We start from the raw sequence: 22269 nt of genomic DNA on the forward strand, positions 1-22269 counted from the left end.
TGGTCCTAAATGGCTTACCCCTTATCCTTAGACTGTGACCCCTGGTTCTGGACTTCCCCAACATCGGGAACGTTCTTCCTGCAACTAACCTGTCCAATCCCGTCAGAATTTTATATGTTTCTATGAGATCCCCTCTCATTTTTCTAAATTTCGGTGAACATAAGCCTAGTCGATCCAGTCTCTCCTCATAGGTCAGTCCTGCCATCCCGGGAATCAGTCTGGTGAACCTTTGCTGCACTCCCTCAATAGCAAGAATGTCCTTCCTCAGATTAGGAGACCAAAACTGTACCAATATTTATATAACGCCTTTCATGATCACCGGACGTCCCAATGCGCTTTATAGCCAATGAAGTACTTTTGGAGCGTAGTCACTGTTGTAATGTGGGAAACGCGGCAGCCAATTTGCGCACAGCAAGCTCCCACAAACAGCACTGTGATAATGACCAGATAATCTGTTTTAGTGACGTTGATTGAGGGATAAATATTGGCCCAGGACACCGGGGATAACTTCCCTGCTCTTCTTCAAAATAGTGCCATGGGATCTTTTACATCCACCCGAGAGAGCAGACGGGGGCCTCGGTTTAACATCTCCTCCGAAAGACGGCACCTCTGACAGTGCAACACTCCCTCAGCACTGCACTGGAGAGTGTCAGCCTAGGTTTTGTGCTTCTCAGGAGTGGGACTTGAACCCAAAATCTTCTGACTCAGGTGAGTGTGCTACCCACTAAGCCACGGCTGACCAAATATTAACAGGCAGCCCATCCAATAGACAAAAGTTAAAACAACCCCCCTCCCCATCTTTATTTTCAAATCCCTCTGTTGCATCACTATCCAGCCCTTCGATCCAGCTCATCGCCAACATCGGTTGCTAATCTCGCGTGTTGCCCGTCCTCCACTCACTATGAGATGGGAAAAGCTGCGGATCGCTCACTCACCACTCCTCTGCAATTCTCCTCATTCTCAGTTACACAGCTTCCTGTAAAGCCCTCGCCCATCATAACCCCTGCAGCCTCCCCCAGCCCGATGTACCAACCTTGGCCTGCTTCGCACCCAGCTACCTTGGCCCTACATGGATTGTAGCATTGGAGCAGCACGGGCCAGCCCACACTGCGATATGTGCGCACTGGTTCCGTGCAGCAGAGCTGGTCTCCAGTCGTCCTGGGTAATCCTTGCCACTGGAGCAAGATCTCGCTCTGTCAAGCCCGTGTGGTGGCTGGTGTGCAACGGTCACCCCTAGTTAATAAAATCCACGCACAGGCATCTTCCACCCTTCGACATGTAGTTCGGGACCTGGAATATTGAAACACCTGTGAACTCATCCCTTTTTGGCATGGAAGCAAGTCATCCACGCTTCGAGGGATTGCCTATGATGATGATGACATGCATTTCTGTCACTTTAACCACTTTCACTCAAGAGGCTTGCCACCATCCAGGACAAAGCAGCCACTTGGTCGGCACCCCATCCACCACCTTCAACATTCATTCCCTCCACCACCGGCGCACCGTGGCTGCAGTGTGTACCATCTATAAGATGCACTGCAGCAACTCGCCAAGGCTTCTTCAGCAGCACCTCCCAAACCCACGACCTCTACCACCTAGAAGGACAAGGGCAGCAGGTGCATGGGAACACCAGTACCTGCAAGTTCCCCTCCAATTTACGCACCATCCTGACTTAGAAATACATCGGCTGTTCCTTCATCGTCGCTGGGTCAAAATCCTGGAACTCCCTCCCTAACAGCATTGTGGAAGCACCTTCACCACACGGACTGCAGCGGTTCAAGAAGGTGGTTCACCATCACCTTCTCGAGGGGCAATTAGGGATGGGCAATAAATGCCAGCCTTGCCAGCGATGCCTTTCGCCCATATCCCTTGTTGCTGTGCAAAAGACTCGGCCGCACCGATTTTTATTTCTACTGGAACTGAAATCGGGCGGACTTTCCAACGAGTAGTCAATCCGCAAACATTGGCTTTACACCTCGGGGGGAAATTTAGCCTCACGTCTCCTAAACATGTGCGGAAAGGTGCCTGCAACTTCCGCTTATTCAAAAGTGCTTTTTACCCATGATCTACAACTCATTCCCATTTTCAGAGCTTCAGTAATGTCATGGGCCGACATTAGAGAGTGTTATAGACCGAGGTGCCCAGCGACTGCGACCACCAGATATCATCATATGCATATCCCTCGAAATCGAGGAAGACTTGCTTCCACTCGAAAAATGAGTCCTTAGGTGACTGTACAGTCCAATATGGGAATTACAGTCTCTATCACAGGTGGGACAGACAGTGGTTGAAGGAAAGGGTGGGTAGGGAGTCTGGTTTGCCGCACGCTCCTTTCGCTGCCTGCGCTTGGTTTCTGCATGCTCTCGGTGACGAGACTCGAGGTGCTCAGCGCCCTCCTGGATAATATGTGAGCTGATGGTGCATTTGGCTTTGGTTCAAATTGGTTTTCTTTGATTCATTCTCCTGAGGTGGGCGTCGCTGGCAAGGCTGGCATTGATTGCCCCGTCACTCGAAGGTGGTGGTACTCCTTGAACCGAGTGGCTTGCAGGGTAGTTAAGAGTCAACCACGTTGGTGTGAGACTGGAGTCACATGTAGGCCAGACCGGGGTAAGGACAGTAAGTTTCCTTCCCTGAAGGACGTGTGAAGGAAAGGACGCAGTTTTTTTATAAAAAGCAGCGCGATGCGTATTACTAAGTTTCCGAGTGCGAGATTAAATGACAGGCTGTGGACAATGGGCTGGATGTGGGTTTGTGCGATTATTGATCAAACCTTCTGACTGCCTCCTCCCCCCACCAGGCAGGGATCGGGACACTTGATCAAACTCATCAATCTGTCAGAACGGCTGTAAATTATTTTGCAACAATGGAGAGTTGGAGCGGTACAGATGAGGCTCAGGGGCCAGGTCCGCCCCTTAACAAATTTACTTAAGCTGCAAATAATAAGGCTGGGGGCTGCCACTTTGCATTTATTGATTGAAGAGCAGGCTGGATTTCAGCCGCTCGCCCAGCCCCCCTCGGTAAAGGCAATCCGTCACACGTCCTCTGGCCTGCTCCTGAGCACAAGCTATTTGCTGCCACAAACAGATCCCAGCTGCAGTATAAATAAGTCCCACTGCTAACTTTAAGCACTCGGGAAATGAAATAACATCGCATCAAGGTGGCCGCGAATGTTCTCAAGTCAACTCAAAGTGGAAAAGAGGTTCACCAGACTGATTCCTGGGCTGGGGGGATTGTCCTATGAGGAGAGATTGAGTAGACCAGGCCTATATTCTCTCGAGTTTAGAATATGAGAGGTGATCTCATTGAAACATACAAAATTCTTACAGGGCTTGACAGGGTCGATGCAGGGAGGATGTTTCCCCCTGGCTGGGGAGTCCAGAACCAGGGGTCACAGTCTCAGGATAAGGGGTCGGCTATTTAGGACTGAGATGAGGAGAAATTTCTTCACTCAGAGGGTGGTGAATCTGTGGAATTCTCTGCCACAGAGGGCTGTGGAGGCTCAGTATTTGAGTATATTCAAGACAGAGATCGATAGATTTTTGAATATTAAGGGAATCAAGGGATTACCGGGAAAGTGCAGGAAAGTGGAGTTGAGGTCGAAGATCAGCCATGATCTGATTGAATGGCGGAGCAGGCTCGAGGGGCCGAATGGCCTACTTCTGCTCCTAATTCTTTATGCTCGTATGAGACAATAGGGCGGATCTGTGATAATTGTACGTTGATCTTAACTGCAACATCTGCATAAACTGAGAGAGAACTTCCTTGTATTTGTTTTTCGTGAAAGGGATCGCGTTTTTGCCCGCCTTCGATTGATGACTTTACCTCAGGTTTGTGTGGTAATGAATCCCAGATTGAGATTGACATGAATGCTCTTAAACAGCCTGCACTTTGAAATCCCTCTGGCAGTCCACAAGATTTCCTTTTCCGTCATTAAATCCCTCGGAGGCTCCTTTCGTGTGACGAGAATTGGGTCGTGTGCTGCACTCGGTTAAGTACAGGTACCTTTAAGATTGGAAGCATCGTTTCTTCAGCTTCAGAGCGCCAGCCGGGATGATTTACACTCAGTGATGATGTTAACATTAATAGTTAACCAGGACTGTCACTATAAATATAGGCAGCGAGAGTATATCGCTGTAGAAAGTAATGTGCACTGCTCTCACGCCCAGGAGTTAATTTAAGGTACATGACTAACAGGGTGAGCTGAATAGCAGTCAACATGTTCTTCTCCACCATTGGAAACTAAATGCACCACAGATACCTAAAACTTTTCTTTGCTGGTACTTTAGCTCTGTGAAGCTTATTGCTAACTTTGCCTCTCTACTATAACTAACACTACAAATCTGTTAGTGGACACAGCAAATTCCATTCTCAACCGATAATATTCTACTGGGGTCAGCACTGTGTGACTCCAATACCCGCACTTTATGCTAATCTCATCATCATAGACGGCCCCTCGAACGAGGATGACTTGCTTCTGTAAATTCTTGGATTCTTTTACCTCAATCTGGTTCAGTAAAATTACTGAGTCGAATACCTCTTGTGCTTTGAACAAAGCAGTCTTTATTACCGGCCAGTAAGACCTATCAGACAGAAGATATACTCTCTGGATAGAGCGTACACACTCCCTACGGATAGGTGAAGTTACATCGTAAAGCGTCAACAGTTATACAGTTTTGAAATCAGATAACAAAATACAATTAGATTGACATTCTAACTCATCCACTCATTAGTCAATCGATATGAGATGTTTTTATGAAAGCTCAAGCATTGCCTCTAAATGTTTCAATCTAGTGGTGTGACTATTAACTGAGACCTTGCAATTCTGCAGATTTATTTCATGTTACAATTAGATGTTATTGGCAGGATTAGTGACTTGAAACCTTGAGAAAGACTGTTAGCTATGCTGATGTTGCATTATTTGCAATCTGACATTCTCCCAGCTATTCTTCCATGGCTTATACATTTTCATATATCCCGTTTACTTTACTGTCCTTAATTCCAAATATTCCGTTCAGATTTCCACATCCCTCCTTTTATCATTCTATGATAACATTTAGGATCATTCTAGGAGTATTGCATTCATCCGTTCACACTCCCTTTCCAGAATCATATTATTGTTGAGTAGTTCTCTAGTTTGTTGGATCATAACCCGGGAACCCTTGACCACAAGAGGGTCTGCTAACCTTGTCATCATTACTTTACAGCAGAGGTTAAGGCAACCAACAATCAAACAGCAGGTAATTATTATTACGATGAGAACAATTGCCCCATGTATTAGATAGGATCTCCAAGATCCACCCAGAAACCAATCAAACCTGCTAAGTTCTTTTGCTGGTGTGGATAACTTCTTCACCTCCCTCCTTATGTGATCGGCAAGGTGGGTTATGTTTTCTGAACTATCAGGAATGTAAGTGCAACATTCAGATCCTATCAGGGCACACGTTCCCCCTTTCTCAGCTAACAGGTAATCGAGGGCCATTCGGTTTTGTAATGCTACGGTCCTTATCGCTACCATTTCAGCTGTGATGCCCTCCAGAGCCTCAGCAGTGCGGTTAGCTACCTGTTCCAATATCGTTTCTTTGAATCCATCTAACAGTCTCAGTTAGGGTCAGTGGAACGGTGCGCAAAGGAATTCCCCCTTTGGAATGTATAGGGATATGTGAACACACCCAGCATCTAGTGAAGTGCCCTTTTTCCGCATAAACGTAAGATATATACAAAAAGGTGTTTACATGGAGCTCTCGCCTTTGTCTTCCTTCCCGTGCGCCAAAACTGTCATATATCAACACTATTATGCAGACAGTGGCATACAGACACAGTCTCATCTTATAAATAGTCCAATTATTTAGCTGATAAAAAGAGTTCTTTTTTCCCGTTTCCCTTCTTCAGGCCTCCGTCAGTGTATTTGGCTGTCTTACGGGTAAAAGTTCAAACTGATCCTCCTTCAACTGCCTTGTTCAGCTATGGGGAAGAGGAGATCTGGAACAGAAACAGGAATTAGACTAACCAGCAAAATTTGTTTAAATGGTGATGAGCTTGCAGTGGTGCAGGTGAACCCAGGCACTTTTCCCCTCAACCTTGGCTGCAGTGGAGGTAGTGAGTGACACCTAAAAAAAAAAAGGCCCCTCCCATTGTGGCTCTAATCCCTTCCGAATCACTACTTCCCTGGTGCCATGAGGGACAATTCGGGTAAAACTGGGAGGTCGAGGTGAGCATCTTGAATCTGGTTGTGAACTAGTCGCAGAGCCTGAGTCAGAGAAAGAACATAGATGGTCATCAGTCTAGCTGAGATCTCATATCTAGGAACAATTTCCCTCATTAACACCTTAACAACAGTCTGAGTCTTATTGTCCAGGTTAGGGTAGGCTTCAATCCATCTGCTGAACACATCTACTATTACTAACACATATTTGTAACACTGAACTTTTTGCAACTCAATATAGTCCAACTGAAATGTCTCAAAGGGACCTTCGGGTAGGGGCGTTTTACCCCAATCACAGGGGACTCCCTTCCCTGGATTATGTTGCTGGCAAACCAGGCAACGACGACTGATGTTCTGGGTGAGCGCCTGGAGTCTAGGGTGCCACCAAGTAGCCAAAAGTGTGTCACTCGTGGTCCTTGCTCCACAATGAGTAGCAAAATGCATACATTCAATAACCCATAGAACCAACTCGTCAGACATGCAAGTCTGTTCCGCGGGAGTGGTCCAGAGTTTAGAAACATTGTCATAAGTACATGCATAATATTTCCACAACAGTTTATCTTTTTCAGGAGCGTCCTCCTGTGCTTTTATAACATCTTGGATGGTTGGCATTGGTTTTTCCGAGGCTAACTTATCCTTCGCAGGATTTTTAGTCTGACTCATAATTTTGGGCACTACCATCTGTTGGTCACGAGAGGCCTGTTTGGCCTCTTGGTCAGCACAACGATTCCCTATATCAACCAGAGAATTTCCGGTAGTGTGGGCAGTACATTTGACAATGGCAATGCGTTTGGGGAACATGAGGGCTTGCAACAAATCAGATACTAGCTGTTTATGGGATATCTCATTCCCTTGTGAGGTTAGGAATCCCCTATTTTTCCATAATTGTCCGAAATCATGGGCCACCCCAAAGGCATACCTAGAGTCGGTATAGATATTGACTTTGAGATCTTTGGCCAAGATACAGGCTCGGGTGAGGGCGAATAGTTCAGCTTGTTGAGCAGAATAGGCAGTTTCAAAAGCGGCAGATTCCAAGACCTGATTCTCCTGGTTTACTATGGCGTATCCTGCGATTCGTGTATCTTCTGGATTAATAGAAGTACTTCCGTCAACATACATAAACAATCATGACTGGGTTCTTCCTCATCTTGGGTTGGCTCAGTAAGAATACAGTCTGGATCTTCCATTGGTACATCAACTAAATCTTCCCTGACTGATGTGGCCTCTTAAATTAAAGATAAGCAATCATGACTGGGTTCTTCCTCATCTTGGGGTAGCTCAGTAAGAAAACAGGCCGGATTACTTGCAGTACAGTGCCGAAAGGTCAGTTTAGGATTGCCTGTGATTTCAGTGGGTTCTGTCGGATAGAGGGCCAGTCCACATTGCCCTGCACTGGGATCTCAATCGGATCAATGGGAGTATAACCCACTTGGGAGGGGTCCTCTGCCCACACATGAGGATCCACATAGTCAGGTATGTCCGAGCCAGTATGATGCTGTAGAGTCGTTAAGACATTCTCGGGGTCCCCATGAAATTGGACTGTTCGGCCATGTTTTACGATATGCACATCCCGGCTGGTAGGGTCAGCCTCATCTATGGCCTTGCGTACCATAACTCCCAAATCTTTAGCATGGTGAGGGGCTAATACTTCACGAGCAATATGCAGTGCCATTGTTAGGGGCTGTTTCCACAGATTCTTATCCACTTCCACAAAATCTGCCTCTCTTTCCAGTCCAGTCACTCTAGCCCTTAATAGAATTCCCTTCACTTCCCCTTCGTGATCCTGATAAAAGTTCTGCAGGTCCTGATTCTTTCCACTGGGATCGTATGCTAGGGTCACGTGATAGGGTGCCTGTGGCAGGTCCAGAGACCACCACTGAGGGGTTCTAGTGGTATAATACTGCCGCTTAAGGGTTTCCTGTTTTACAATAATCCCATCATCTCCACACTCCAAATGCAACTGGAATTTGCAAAGGAGGTCTCTAGCCATCAAGTTACAGTCCAGATTGGTTGTGATAACAACTCGATGTTCCACCGATTCTTCCTGGTAACCCATTTTAACCGGTTCTGACACTGGGAATGTCGAGATTTGTCCCAGGAATCCTGAAAGTTCTTGTGTTTCAGTAGAGGCAGGGAGTTTAAGCTTTGATTGTACAGAAGACATGAAGGCTCCCGTATCTATCAAAAAGGGTTGCCACTCATTCAGAATGGGTTCGTCGTCCGGGGAGGATCTCTGCACAATCAAGCTGTGTAGTCAATTGGGGGACAATTGACCAAAGGGGTTGTTCTGGGAGAAGTTAGTGTAAGATCCTCCTCTCCCCCCTTGCCCCCCTCCTCTTCCTCCTCTTCCTTTTCCATGCTGACGGTAGGGGCAATTTTTATTCCAATGTCCTTCCTGCCCACAATTAAAACAGTCAATTCCTCTTACCCAGTCCCGGCCTCTTCCCATACCATGCCGGGGACAATAGGGAGGTTTATTAGCAGGGCTCGGGCCGTTTGGTTGTTTAGTATAACCGTATCCTTGCCCATCCATCCAATCCTGTATGCAACACTGCGGTTCTATTGATCCTTCCTCCCGAGATGGCTCTTCCTTTCTAGTCACGTATTCAGTCTTGACCCAGGTTGGGGGCGCACCTCCCCCCTCCCCTTTCTTTTCCTGCCAATAATATCTAACTGCCCTTTCCATTTGTCCGGATAGCGTGAGCAATCAAATAGTTGTTCGAAGATCACATAGACATCTATAGTGGGGTGGTCTGCAGCTTGTTGTGCATCAGGGTTTGGCATTGGTCTGACAGGGAATTGGTGTCGGGACTTTGGGATCTTGGAAATCATTTCTAGGTCGGAGGATGTTTCGGAGCTGTCTGACTGCTTGACAGTTCTGCGTCTCGGATCGGCGGGGGTGTTTGCTATGTCTTTCACAACTTGGACTGGTAGAGTGACTCGATGATTTACGGGACTGTCTGTGAGTGAGATATAGTTCTGCCCTTTCGAGTGTGAGATCTGGTCCTTTCGGCTATATTGCTTGTGAACTGGGGATCCGAATCGTTATCAGAGGATGAGGAGTCAGTTTGGGTTTGTTGCTTTGGTGGTATGGGGTTATTTTTAACTCCTCTCGCCGGAGTGTAAGGTGGAGGGTGTTGGGAAGAGGACTGGAGCAAGGGGCCAGGGGGTTCGGAAGGCGCCGTTGGGCGCTGAGTCAGTGTCCACTCATCAATTTCATCATCAGCCTCGGTTAACACAATGCCAGCTATTTTAACTCGTAGTTGATCAATACCTTTCTCAGAGGTCCCAGAGGATCTCTTAGCAAGTTTCTCGTGCGCACATTCTTTCTTTAAGACGTCTACAGTTTTAACATGTGTTCCCTCTGTCAATGAAAGTCCTAATTTAATAGCATTTGTTTGCCAACTTGACAGAAGTGATGCATCTTTTAATTTCTGACAATAATGTCGCCAGGTTGCAATTAAATTTTTATCCCCTTTTCCTCGTCCCCTTCTCCAAATTAATCCCTGTGCTTTTTTTGCTACCTCTACGCTTCTGGTGCCACCTAGAGGCCACTGGTCATCCCCTAATAATTTGTTCAGGGCTCCTGATAATTTTCTAAAGTCTTCAGCTCTTTCAGGGAATTCCTCACATAGCTTTTGTAGCGGACTATCCGCATCCGTTGTTTTATCCAACTGATCACCCATTTTCACACTGCCTCTCGTATTACCGTGTCGTTACGCGTTCGTGTCGTCGTGCAATTTAAACAAACTTAAAAATAGACACAGACTTTACAGAAACTAACACTGACTTTAACTAACTCCAAATAAACAAACGTTACTAATGCTAACACTTACCCGCGTCGCCGCGCGGTTCGCGTCGCCGCGCGATTCTTAAAACTCCCACGTCGCCCCACAGTTCACGTCGCCGCGCAATCCGCGTTGCCTCGCAGTTCACGTCGCCACGCAATCCGCGTCGACCCGTGGCTCGCATCGCCGCGCGAGTTAAGATACTTAAAACTTTAAAAGCTAAACAAGGACTTCTAACACTTACCCGCGTCGCCGCGCAGTTCGTGTCACCGCGCGATTTCAATACAAGATTGACAAAGACTTCTAACACTTACCCGCGTCGCCGCGCGATTTAAATACTTAAAACTCTAAACACTTAAGACTTACAAAGACTTACTGACATTAGCACTGACTTTCGCGATTCGCGTTGCTGCGCCTCTGCGTCACTGCGCGTCTACGTCACTGCGCATTTACGTCACTGCGCGTTCGCTTCACTGCGCGTTTACATCACTGCGCGTTCGCTTCACTGCGCGTTTACGTCACTGCGCGTTCGCTTCGGCCCTTCTCCTCTCGGCCGCACGCTCGCGCCGCTGCGCGCCTCGCGTTGTTTGTGCGTCTGTGCCGCTGCGCGTTCGCGTCGGCCCTACCTTCAGAGTTGCTGCGGGGGTTTTTAAAAAAAAATTCAATCAGAGCCTAGACGGGCCAAGTGATATACAAGGTCGACGTCGTACCTGAGTTGAACACCTATCCTCTATTTAAATCCCCATTTTATTCCCTGTGAGCCTAATTTTCTAATTTTGATTTCTTATGAGCCTCAATTAATTTCTTTCAGTTTCCAAATTTCCCTATCCTTTCACTTTACTGCGCAGTTTAAATCCAATCAGATGAACACCTATTTCTAATTTTAGAAGGTATTCGCCAAATTGTTATGAATCTCGTTCAGACACTACCCGAGAACCAGCGAGTGGCTAAACTTTTCTCAGACTTATGAAACTGGGGGAAACTGGAACAGTATTGAAATCATACTCACTCCAGTGGCCACTTTCCCCTCGTCTCGTCCAAGGTTAGTCTGGCTCTTAGTTCGCAAGTTTTCGGCAGTCGTCCGTTGAGATCCCACTTCTGACACCAAATGTAAATTCCTGGATTCTTTTACCTCAATCTGGTTCAGTAAAATTATTGAGTCGAATACCTCTTGTGCTTTGAACAAAGCAGTCTTTATTACCGGCCAGTAAGACCTATCAGACAGAAGATATACTCTCTGGATAGAGCGTACATACTCCCTACAGATTGGTGAAGTTACATCGTAAAGCGTCAACAGTTATACAGTTTTGAAATCAGATAACAAAATACAATTAGATTGACATTCTAACTCAGCCACTCATTAGTCAATCGATATGAGATGTTTTTATGAAAGCTCAAGCATTGCCTCTAAATGTTTCAATCTAGTGGTGTGACTATTAACTGAGACCTTGCAATTCTGCAGATTTATTTCATGTTACAATTCGATGTTATTGGCAGGATTAGTGACTTGAAACCTTGAGAAAGACTGTTAGCTATGCTGATGTTGCACTATTTGCAATCTGACATTCTCCCAGCTATTCTTCCATGGCTTATACATTTTCATATATCCCGTTTACTTTACTGTCATTAATTCCATATATTCCGTTCAGATATCCACACTTCCACAAGTGTTCACAGATGTTTCAATGAAGGACCCGATGTTCCAGTCCTGAACTCCAGTTGAGGGGGTGGAAGATGCCTGTGTGTGGATTTTTTTAACGTTTGGTGACCGTTGCACACCAGCCACCACACGGGCTTGACAGAGCTCGGTCTTTATCCAGTGGCGAGGGTTAACCAGGACGACTGGAGACCTGCTCTGCTGCACGGACCTAGTGCGCACACATATCGCAGTGTGGGCTGGTCCGTGCTGCCCCTGGGCCCTCGGCTCTTCTGGGCCCCGTACTCTCATTCGCCGCACCTCCGCCACGATCTCTCACCGCTACCATATTATTGACAACATAAAATAGCTTTACTTTGTTACAAAAGAATCTACATATGTCTTATATATTCCTTTTAAATGGATATGCTGCCCTGTAATTGTGTACAATAGGTTATTCCTCGAATGGCAGTGCAGATTATTCCTTTAGCAGGCGTGCACGTTATTCCGATATTTCTTTAAGTGTGAAATTTTAATTTTCAACTCAAGTTGTCATCATTCCTGCCTGTCAGGCACAGCATATTTAAGGACCTAAATCGGGGAAGCTTTTCAATTTTTAATGTGACTTTTCCTCACGCCACAAAAATCCATTAAAAGAAACAGAAAATACAGAGCAGGTGTCAGTGTGGATAAATGTTTAAAACAAAACAAAACACTCAAGCAGATGGGACTAAATCACCAGAAGAATTACTTTCTTTTCGACTGCTCCTGAAAACTCGGTCGCAATGTGAAGACGCCCTCCCGACGAGCCCAATTAGAGGTTTGGGGGCTTGGCCAGTTTTACAGGCGCCTCTGGCCACAAGAGGTCCAGGTCCAAGGCTTCAAGGTGCGTATTGTATGCCTTTAACTCTGTGCTTGCTACCAAAATCACAGAATCAGAGAAATTTACAGCACGGAGGAGGCCATTTCGGCCCATCGTGTCCGCGCCGGCCGACCAAGAGCTATCCGGCCTAATCCCACTTTGCAGCTCTGGGTCCGTAGCCCTGGAGGTTACTTCAGGTGCACATCCAAGTACTTTTTAAATGTGATGAGAGTTTTGGCCTCCAGCAGGCAGTGAGTTCCAGACCCCCCCCTCCTGGGAAAAATATTTCCCCTCAAATCCCCTCTAAACCTCCTACCAATTACTTTAACTCTATGCCGCCTGGTTGTTGGTTCCTCTGCGAAGGGAAATAGGTTCATCCTATCCATTCTATCCAGGCCCCTCATCATTTTATACACCTCAATCAGGTCTCCCCTCAGCCTCCTCTGTTCCAAAGAAAACAACCCCAGCCTATCCAATCTTTCCTCAAAGCTAAAATTCTCCAGTGCAGGTAACATCCTGGTAAATCTCTGTACCCTCTCTAGTGCAACATCCTGGTAAATCTCCTCTATACACTCTCTAGTGCAACATCCTGGCAAATCTCCTCTGTACCCTCTCTGGTATAACATCCTGGCAAATCTCCTCTGTACCCTCTCTAGTGCAACATCCTGGCAAATCTCCTCTGTACCCTCTCTAGTGCAACATCCTGGTAAATCTCCTCTGCACCCTCTCTAGTGCAACATCCTGGTAAATCTCCTCTGTACCCTCTCTGGTGCAACATCCTGGTAAATCTCCTCTGTACCCTCTCTAGTGCAACATCCTGGTAAATCTCCTCTGCACCCTCTCTAGTGCAACATCCTGGTAAATCTCCTCTGCACCCTCTCTGGTGCAACATTCTGGTAAATCTCCTCTGTACCCTCTCTGGTGCAACATCCTGGTAAATCTCCTCTGTACCCTCTCTGGTGCAACATTCTGGTAAATCTCCTCTGTACCCTCTCTCGTGCAACATTCTGGTAAATCTCCTCGTACCCTCTAGTGCAACATCCTTGTAGTGTATGTAGGCACTTTTGGTAATGACTCCACGAGGCAGGGGTATGGCACTTAAACTGTGCAGACTGTAGTCCTTTATTTGCAGCTCCTTGGGTGAGGACACTAACCTGTGAGCTTTTTATACTGGGTTACCGTGTGCAGGTAACCCTTAGGTCTCCAGCAGCAGCACCCTCTGGTGTACAGGTAAGGTATGTACAGTGTAAGGGTACATTCAGTGTTACAGACATCATACAACAAAACAAGCATGCATATATAACAATCCTGGTAAACCTCCTCTGTACCCTCTCCTAGTGCAGCACCCTGGTAAATCTCCTCTGTACCCTCTCTGGTGCAACATCCTGGTAAATCTCCTCTGTACCCTCTCTGGTGCAACACCCTGGTAAATCTCCTCTGTACCCTCTCTGGTGCAACATCCTGGTAAATCTCCTCTGCACCCTCTCTAGTGCAACATCCTGGTAAACCTCCTCTGTACCCTCTCCTAGTGCAGCACCCTGGTAAATCTCCTCTGTACCCTCTCTGGTGCAACATCCTGGTAAATCTCCTCTGTACCCTCTCTGGTGCAACATCCTGGTAAATCTCCTCTGCACCATCTCTAGTGCAACATCCTGGTAAATCTCCTCTGTACCCTCTCCTAGTGCAACATCCTGGTAAATCTCCTCTGTACCCTCTCTGGTGCAACATCCTGGTAAATCTCCTCTGTACCCTCTCCTAGTGCAACATCCTGGTAAATCTCCTCTGTACCCTCTCTGGTGCAACATCCTGGTAAATCTCCTCTGTACCCTCTCTGGTGCAACATCCTGGTAAATCTCCTCTGTACCCTCTCTGGTGCAACATCCTGGTAAATCTCCTCTGTATCCGCTCTAGTGCAAATGGAAGCATGCCCAGGCCCTCGGGAACTTTGTAGGCCTCTGGTTTCTGCCTCCAATTTTAGGAACATAGGAACCGGAGAAGGCCATTCAAATCCTCGAGCCTGTTCCACCATTCAGTTAGATCATGGCTGATCTGTATCTTAACTCCAATTGCCCGTCTTGATTCCAAAACCCTTAATCCCCTTGCCTAACAAAAAGCCATCAATCTCAGTTTTAAAATTTCCAATTGACCCACAGGCTCAACAGCTTTTTGGGGGAGGGAGTTCCAGATTCCCACGGCCCTTTGTGTGAAGAAGTACTTCCCGACATCCCCCCTGAATGGCCTGGCTCTCATTTTAAGGTTATGCCCCTTGTTCTGGACTCAGCCCACCAGAGGTATTGAGTATGGAAGAACTCCACAAGACTGAGTACTGTGAGCTAAAACTGATGTGACCTTAGTCTCTTTAATACAACTCCAGAGTGCCTAAGCAACATGGCAGACAACCTTTTATACTCCCTTGCACGAGGTGTATACAACAGTTGCACCCCCTGGTGGTGAGTCTTACACAGTTACAATGTTTACATACATACTTCAGGAAATAGTTTCCCTCTCCCCACCCTAAAAACTCCTTTAATCATCTTAAACTCCTCGATTAGATCTTCAACACTCGAGGGAATACAAGCCCAATCTGTGCAACCTGCCCTCGTCATAGAAACATAGAAAATAGGTGCAGGAGTAGGCCATTCGGCCCTTCGAGCCTGCACCGCCATTCAACAAGATCATGGCTGATCACCCACCCCAGCACCTCCCCCTCCCCACGCCCCCTCCACACCCCCCCGACCCCCCCAGCCGCTAGGACCACATCCAACTCCCTCCCGAACACATCCAATGAACTGGCATCAACAACTCCCCAAGTGAACCCCACAGGCCAACAACTCCCCGAGTGAACCCCACAGGCCAACAACTCCCCGAGTGAACCCCACAGGCCAACAACTCCCCGAGTGAACCCCACAGGCCAACAACTCCCCAAGTGAACCCCACAGGCCAACAACTCCCCGAGTGAACCCCACAGGCCAACAACTCCCCGAGTGAAGAAGTCTCTCCCAATCCCAGCCTCAAACAGCCCACCCCCCCCATCCCAAGAGCGTGCCCCCCCGCAACTCCAGACCCACCCAACACCGGGAACACTCCCCCCGCACCCAACCCGCCCCGTCCCGTCAGAATCCTTCCCAAATGCCGAACACCCCCGGATGTCGAGCCCCCAGCCCCGGCCATCCCGGAGCCGCGCCCCCGCGACGCCAACCACACCACATCCACCAACCGCCATCTGCACAGTCAACCCGTCCACCCCACTCCGAACACTCCCCGCACCGGGGCACAGAGCCCCCAGGCCCGCCCCTCCAACACACTTCGCCCCCCCAGACCTCCACTGCAATGTGGCCCCTCCTGTCCCCCGCCCTGGGTTTCTCCGTCATTTAAGCCTTTTAGCCCCAATTTTCTCTGGAGTGAAAACATTGGAAGCCCCTTGTGCAAGAAACATTCCCAGCTTTCCTTTTTACTCCAGATTTCCTCAGTTTTGACTTGTCCCTTCCCCCGATGATAAATAATTTATCGGAATTAACTTTGGAAATCCTCAATTAACACAGCTGAAAGTCTGCTCTTTTCCAAAGGGAATAAGCCAACTTTCTTCACACTTCTTCCCAACTGAGCTTCCTAACCCCGGGGTCAATGTAATTGCTTCTATCTGTGCTGTATGATTAATAGGGTGTTGCTCAGCATGTTACAGCAATCCAGTTCCTTCCCTTTTGCACTGCAGCCAAGCTGAGGGTTTCGAACACGTACATCATCATCATAGGCAGTCCCTCGGAATCGAGGAAGACTTGCTTCCACTCTTAAAATGAGTCCTTAGGTGGCTGAGCAGTCCAATACGAGAGCCCCAGTCCCTGTCACAGGTGGGACGGATAGTCATTGAGGGAAAGGGTGGGTGGGACAGGTTTGCCGCACGCTCCTTCTGTTGCCAGCGCTTGGTTTCTGCATGCTCTCGGCGATGAGACTCGAGGTGTTCAGCACCCTCCCGGATGCACTTCCTCCACTTTGGGTCGTCTTTGGCCAGGGTCTCCCAGGTGTCGGTGGGGATGTTGCACTTTATCAGGGAGGCTCTGAGGGTGTCCTTGAAACGTTTCCTCTGCCTACCTTTATTCGGAACTCCTTCACGGCAAACGAGCCAGAGCGCTTGCTTTGGGAGTCTCGTGTCTGGCATGCGAACTATGTGGCCCGCCCAGTGGAGCTGATCAAGTGTGGTCAGTGCTTCAATGTATAACCCCCAAGTCATAGTCAACGTATTTACTGAGGCGTACGAAAGCATGGGCTTTACGCTAACATCCGTAAGACAAAGATCCTCCACCAGCCTGTTCTCGTCGCACAGCACTGCCCCCAGTCATCAAGATCCTCGGCACGGCCCTGGACAACATGGACCATTTCCCATACCTACACATACCAACAGTAAACAACTGCTCTTTGACACATACTGGCTGAGACAGGTCGGGTCAGACTGACCATTGATATAAATGAGAGGCCGGCGGGTGGGTGCAATTTCGTGACATCATCTCCCAGCATGCACAAAGAGCTCGGTTTATTTTGACCATGAAAACAGGGAACGCCAGAATGCACAGTATGGAAGTAGTAGTTTAACTTTACCAGTGGAATTCTCCCCCTAACCTCTCCCCCTCTCTCTCCACCTTAAAACCCAGCTTGTTGTCAAGCTTTGGTTCCCCGACCCCCACCCCCACCACTGTCGGGTTGCCAACTCTGGTTGGAGGAATTCCTGGAGGCTTGATCATGTGACATGCTGTCATCTGACCATGTGACGCCTGGTCACATGGCCTCTGACCACATGACTTCTACAAATGTCAGTGCGTTCACGGTACGAAGGTCGGCTCCCCTGTCGTTGGCACCTTTTGCTCGTGGTTTCGGGCCAGCAGCTGTTGTGCGACAAGTTCCAAAAACCAAGGGGAAGGGAGGAAACCGTGGAACTCCTCCCCATCTCAGAGACCCCACATTTCAAAGACCTTCCATTTCAGGAACGTCCCTGGATGCTGACCCCCGCCATTCCCAACACTCCAGCACCCTCCAACTGCACCCCATGTGCTCGCAATTCTCTGCGAGGCTTGTCTCTCAGCAGCCGATGACATCATGGGGGGTGGTGGGGAAGTGGGGAGTGGGGAGTGGGGAAGGGTGGGAGTGGGGTGTGGGGAGGGGAGGGAGTTGGGGGGAGTGAGTGGGGAGGGGTGGAACGGGGGGGTGGGGAGTGGGGGAGGATTGCAGGGGGAGAAGGGTGGTGGGAGTGGAGGGGTAGTGAGTGGGGGGGGTTGTGGGGGAGGGGAGTGGGAGGGGAGAGTGAGGAGGGGTGAGAGTGGGGGAGGGGTGAGAGTGGGGGAGGGGTGAGAGTGGGGGAGGGGTGAGAGTGGGGGAGGGGTGAGAGTGGGGGAGGGGAGAGTGTGGAGGGAGAGGGGTGTATGGGGGGGGGTGAGAGTGGAGGGGTAGTGAGTGGGGGAGGGGAGTGGAGGGGGTGTGAGGTGTGTGGGGGAGTGAGGAGGGGTGAGAGTGGGGAAGGGGGGAGTGCAGAGGGAGAGGGGTGTGTGGGGGGGTGGGAGTGGAGGGAGGGGAGTGGGGGGGGTTGGGGGTGGTGAGGAGTGCGGGGGGAGAAGGGTGTGAAGGGGTGGGGGTTGTATGGGGGGGTGGGAGTGGAGGGGTAGTGAGTGGGGGAGGGGTAGTGAGTGGGAGAGGGGAGTGGGGGGGGGGGGTGAGGAGTGTGGAGGGAGAGGGGTGTATGGGGTACGCACTGCGGCAGGATATTTAAATGGCTGAAGCCCCCAGGCTGCTGGAGGCAACACTCGGGGGAGGAACTGCTGAGTCTGGGAGGCTCTCCGCCATTCCGGGAGGATTGGGAATCCTGCCCCTCTGTCTAATCCCTCTGCCTTTGGCTCGTTGCCCATTTTTTCTTTACACCCCCAGGTTACCCTGGGACATGGTGCAATATACAAGGTGCAAGGAGTCGCCACGGTTGGTGTTGTATTTCCCGCTGTTTAGGCCGCTAATCGCCTTGCCCCCAGTGCGCCACACCGCCTTTAGGGATATTTATTCACTCTGCCTTGTGCCCAGTACGTGTTCCTCGCAATGTATCTGGGACGATTCTGTGAATATCCGGGATTCGCCTCCACCAGCTAGGTCGATCAGGAGACTGTGGGCCATGCTACACTTGATTGTCCATCCATAACAGTTGGAATCCGGAGCGCTGTATATACGCGACTGGCAGCATAGGAATTCTGAGATAAAGACCAGGGCCCATCCAGTTCACCTTCTACTTTCCTGGACCATGTTGCAACCATCTACCATGATGCAACGATAATGGAGCTGTTGACCAATCACAGTGAGCGATCTCTATCAATGCGTCTACAACAGAGCCCGACACGAGGTGAGGGAAGCCCTCAGTGGGCGAGAGCTTTGAGGAACCACAGGTCCAAAGTCCCCTGTTCCCCTCTGAGCTCGCTACTCTCCCCATACGTCACGGCCCAAATTACTCACATACTGTTGGGGGGGGGGGGGGGGGAGTTTTGGCTGTTTGCGTCTCCCGTTCTAACGGGGTGCAAACAGCTTCTCACTCGGACGGGGCGCCGCAACCGACTTCCATGAAATTCCACAGGACTTTAGTGCTGGGGGTAACCTGCTCCCCGCTCCTCACTCCCCACTCCTCCCCGCTCCCCACTTCCCGCTCCTCCCTGCTCCCAACTGCTCCCCATTCCCCTCTGCTCCCCCCCTCCCGCTCCTGCACCCCCCCCCCCCCCCACTGCTGGTAACTTCCCGGGCTTCTGCGCAGCGACCCGTCTGCGCCCCGGAGCGAACGTTCGGTATCATCCCGCAAACAATGCAAGAACGTACTGGGCTGTAGGCCGCTCGTGGGGCGAGAATTAAAGGGAAAGTGCGGTAGTAAAAAAACAAAATGGCCGCATTACTGGTGGCAGCCATGCTGTTTGTGGGTCGCGGGGTCTGTGACGGGCTCGCGCTTGTGTGCTGGGCTGCTGCCACAGCAACCCCGCTCCCCGGTGTTCCAGCGATGGCCCCGTCTCCCGCCCGCAGTCGGCAGCTTGGCCCTCCACTTTAATGGAAAGGGGAGGGGCCCTGTCTTCCCGCCAGCGCTTGGCTTCCTTCCGTGTAGCGCTGGAAATGCCACGTGGCTTTGCGTCCTGGTCCCGCCCTCGAGAGGAATTGCGGCGCGAGATTTGCCCTGCAGTTCCCCTCGGGGGCCGATAAGTCCAATATAGCTCGCCAAATGGGGGCGGTACGGAATTTCACCCCCTGTATTTCTTTCAGAAAATGACATCGATCCAAATTTAATTTAAATGAATAAAAACTGTTGTTAAGTTTAGAATAACTCCACAAGACTGAGTACTGTGAGCTAAAACTGATGTGACCTTAGTCTCTTTAATAAAACTTCAGAGTGCCAAAGCAGCATGGCCGACAACCTTTTATACTCGCTTGCACGAGGTGTGCTGGTGACCCTTGGGTCTCCAACAGGTGCGCCCCCTGGTGGCAAGTCTTACCCAGTTATCATGTTTACATACATAACAAAAACTAACTGCTCCCACCTTCTGCCTCGGGAGCCTATTCCACAGATTGACCACTCGCTCACTGAAATATTGTTTCCGAAGGTTAGTTTTGAATTTACCCCTCCTTCTGGTCCAAACGGTGTCCCCTGGCTCTCCTGTGCTGGACACGGTCAACATTATCTAGTCCCTTTAGAATCCTCCAAACAGTCGCCTCAAAACCTCCTTTTCCAGTGTGGATAAGCCCTATTTACATAATCGCTCCTCATAATCCAATCCCTCAAGCCCCTCATTCTGTTGCTCTCTCCTGTACCCCCTCAATCACTGCTGTACCCTTTCTGTACAGTGGCGACCAGAACTGTACTCAGTATTCCACGTGTGATCGCACCAGTGATTTATAAAGTGACAGGATTACCTCGCTATTTCACTTCAATATTGGCCTTTTAGTAAATCCCAACATTTGACTCATTTTACTCACTGCTGCCGAGCACTGTTGGGATATTGGTCACGTGTATTTGTAAAAGATTAGAGTTTGATTTGAGATAGATCCAGTACCTGAACTCAAAGGATTTGAAATTAGTTCTGACCTGCATTGGCTCCCAGTCCACCAACGCCTTGATTTTAAAATGCTCATCCTTGTTTTCAAATCCCTCTATGGCCTCGCCCCTCCCTACCTCTGTAATCTCCTCCAGCCTCACAACCTCCCCCCGCCGCCGGGATGTCAGCGTTCCTCTAATTCTGTCCTCTTGAGCATCCCTGATTATAAATCGCTCAACCACAATAAATGGGAGGATACTGAGCGGTGTGGAGGTACAGAGGGACCTTGGATTATGCGTCCACAGATCCTTAAAGATAGCAGGCCAGGTCGATAAGGTTGTTAAAAAGGCATATGGAATGCTTTCCTTTATTAGCCGAGGCATAGAATACAAGAGCAGGGAAGTTATGCTTGAACTGTATAAAACACTAGTTAGGCCACAGCTGGAGTACTGCATGCAGGTCTGGTCACCACATTACACGAAAGATGTGATTGCACTGGAGAGGGTACAGAGGAGATTTACGAGGATGCTGCCAGGACTGGAGAATTTTAGCTAAGAGGAAAGATTGGATAGGCTGGTGTTGTTTCCTTGGAACAGAGGAGGCTGAGGGGAGATTTAATTGAGGTGTATAAAATTATGAGGGGCCTAGAGAGAGTGGATAGGTAGGACCTATTTCCCTTAGCAGAGGGGTCAATAATCAGGGGGCATAGATTTAAAGTCGTTGGTGGAAGGATTAGAGGGGAGATGAGGAAATATTTCTTCACCCAGAGGGCGGTGGGGGTCTGGAACTCACTGCCTGAAAGGGTGGTAGAGGCAGAAACCCTCACCACATTTAAAAAGTACCTGGATGTGCACTTGAAGTGCCGTAACCTACAGGGCTACGGACCGAGAGCTGGAAAGTGGGATTAGGCTGGATAGCTCTTTGTCAGCCGGCACGGACACGATGGGCCGAATGGCCTCCTTCTGTGTTGTAATTTTTCTATGATTCTATGATTCTAACCATTGGTGGCCGAGCCTTCTGTTGCCTGGGCCCCAAGCTCTGGAACTACCTCCCTAAACCTCTCCACCTCTCTACCTCTCTTTCCTCCTTTAAGACGCTCCTTAAAACCTACCTCTTTGACCAAGCTTTTGGTCACCTGCCCTACTCTCTGTGTACGGCTCCGTGTCAAATTTTTATAACGTTCCTGTGAAGCACCTTGGGGCGTTTCACTAGATTAAAGGTGCTATATAAATACGAGTTGTTGATAATTTGGATTAGAATTCAGATAGAGTAAAGTTTAAATTCATAAAAAGGGATGGAATTCAACCTAAAAATTGTGGCTAGATTTTGAATTAAGAAATTTGAATTCATAAAACATTATGAGCTAAAGCAAATTAGTTTGGTTTCTAAAAATAGATTGAGCTTTTGATTTGAATCGAATAAAGAGATTGAAATCTCCTCAGAAATGGAGACAAAAAATTGGAAATCAGCAAACATCATTTACACATATGTTGGTATGGGATTGGAGTTTAACTTCAAAGATCGGATTGGCAAACAGTTGAGAAAAGGGACTGGCATTTTACTTCGAATTGAGAAAAGAAAATGAATTAAAATTGGGGAAAAGAAAATGGCTGAACTTTCAATTATAAACAGGGGCTTGGAAATCGAATTTTAGAAAAGAAAATATGTGAATTTAAATTAAGAAAAAGCAAGTTGATGTATTGGAATTGTATTAGGGATGAGGAAGAATTTGAATTCAAGTTGCA

At 48.7% G+C, this 22269-nt stretch overlaps 1 protein-coding gene across 1 annotated transcript in view; it reads left to right on the plus strand.

Moving 5' to 3' along the window:
- skic8 (SKI8 subunit of superkiller complex) overlaps positions 1–22269 on the plus strand; it is a 127148-nt gene that overhangs the window by 75906 nt on the left and 28973 nt on the right. The window lies entirely within an intron of this gene.

Source organism: Pristiophorus japonicus, chromosome 21 (assembly GCF_044704955.1).
Source record: "Pristiophorus japonicus isolate sPriJap1 chromosome 21, sPriJap1.hap1, whole genome shotgun sequence".
NCBI classification, from domain to species: Eukaryota; Metazoa; Chordata; class Chondrichthyes; family Pristiophoridae; genus Pristiophorus; species Pristiophorus japonicus.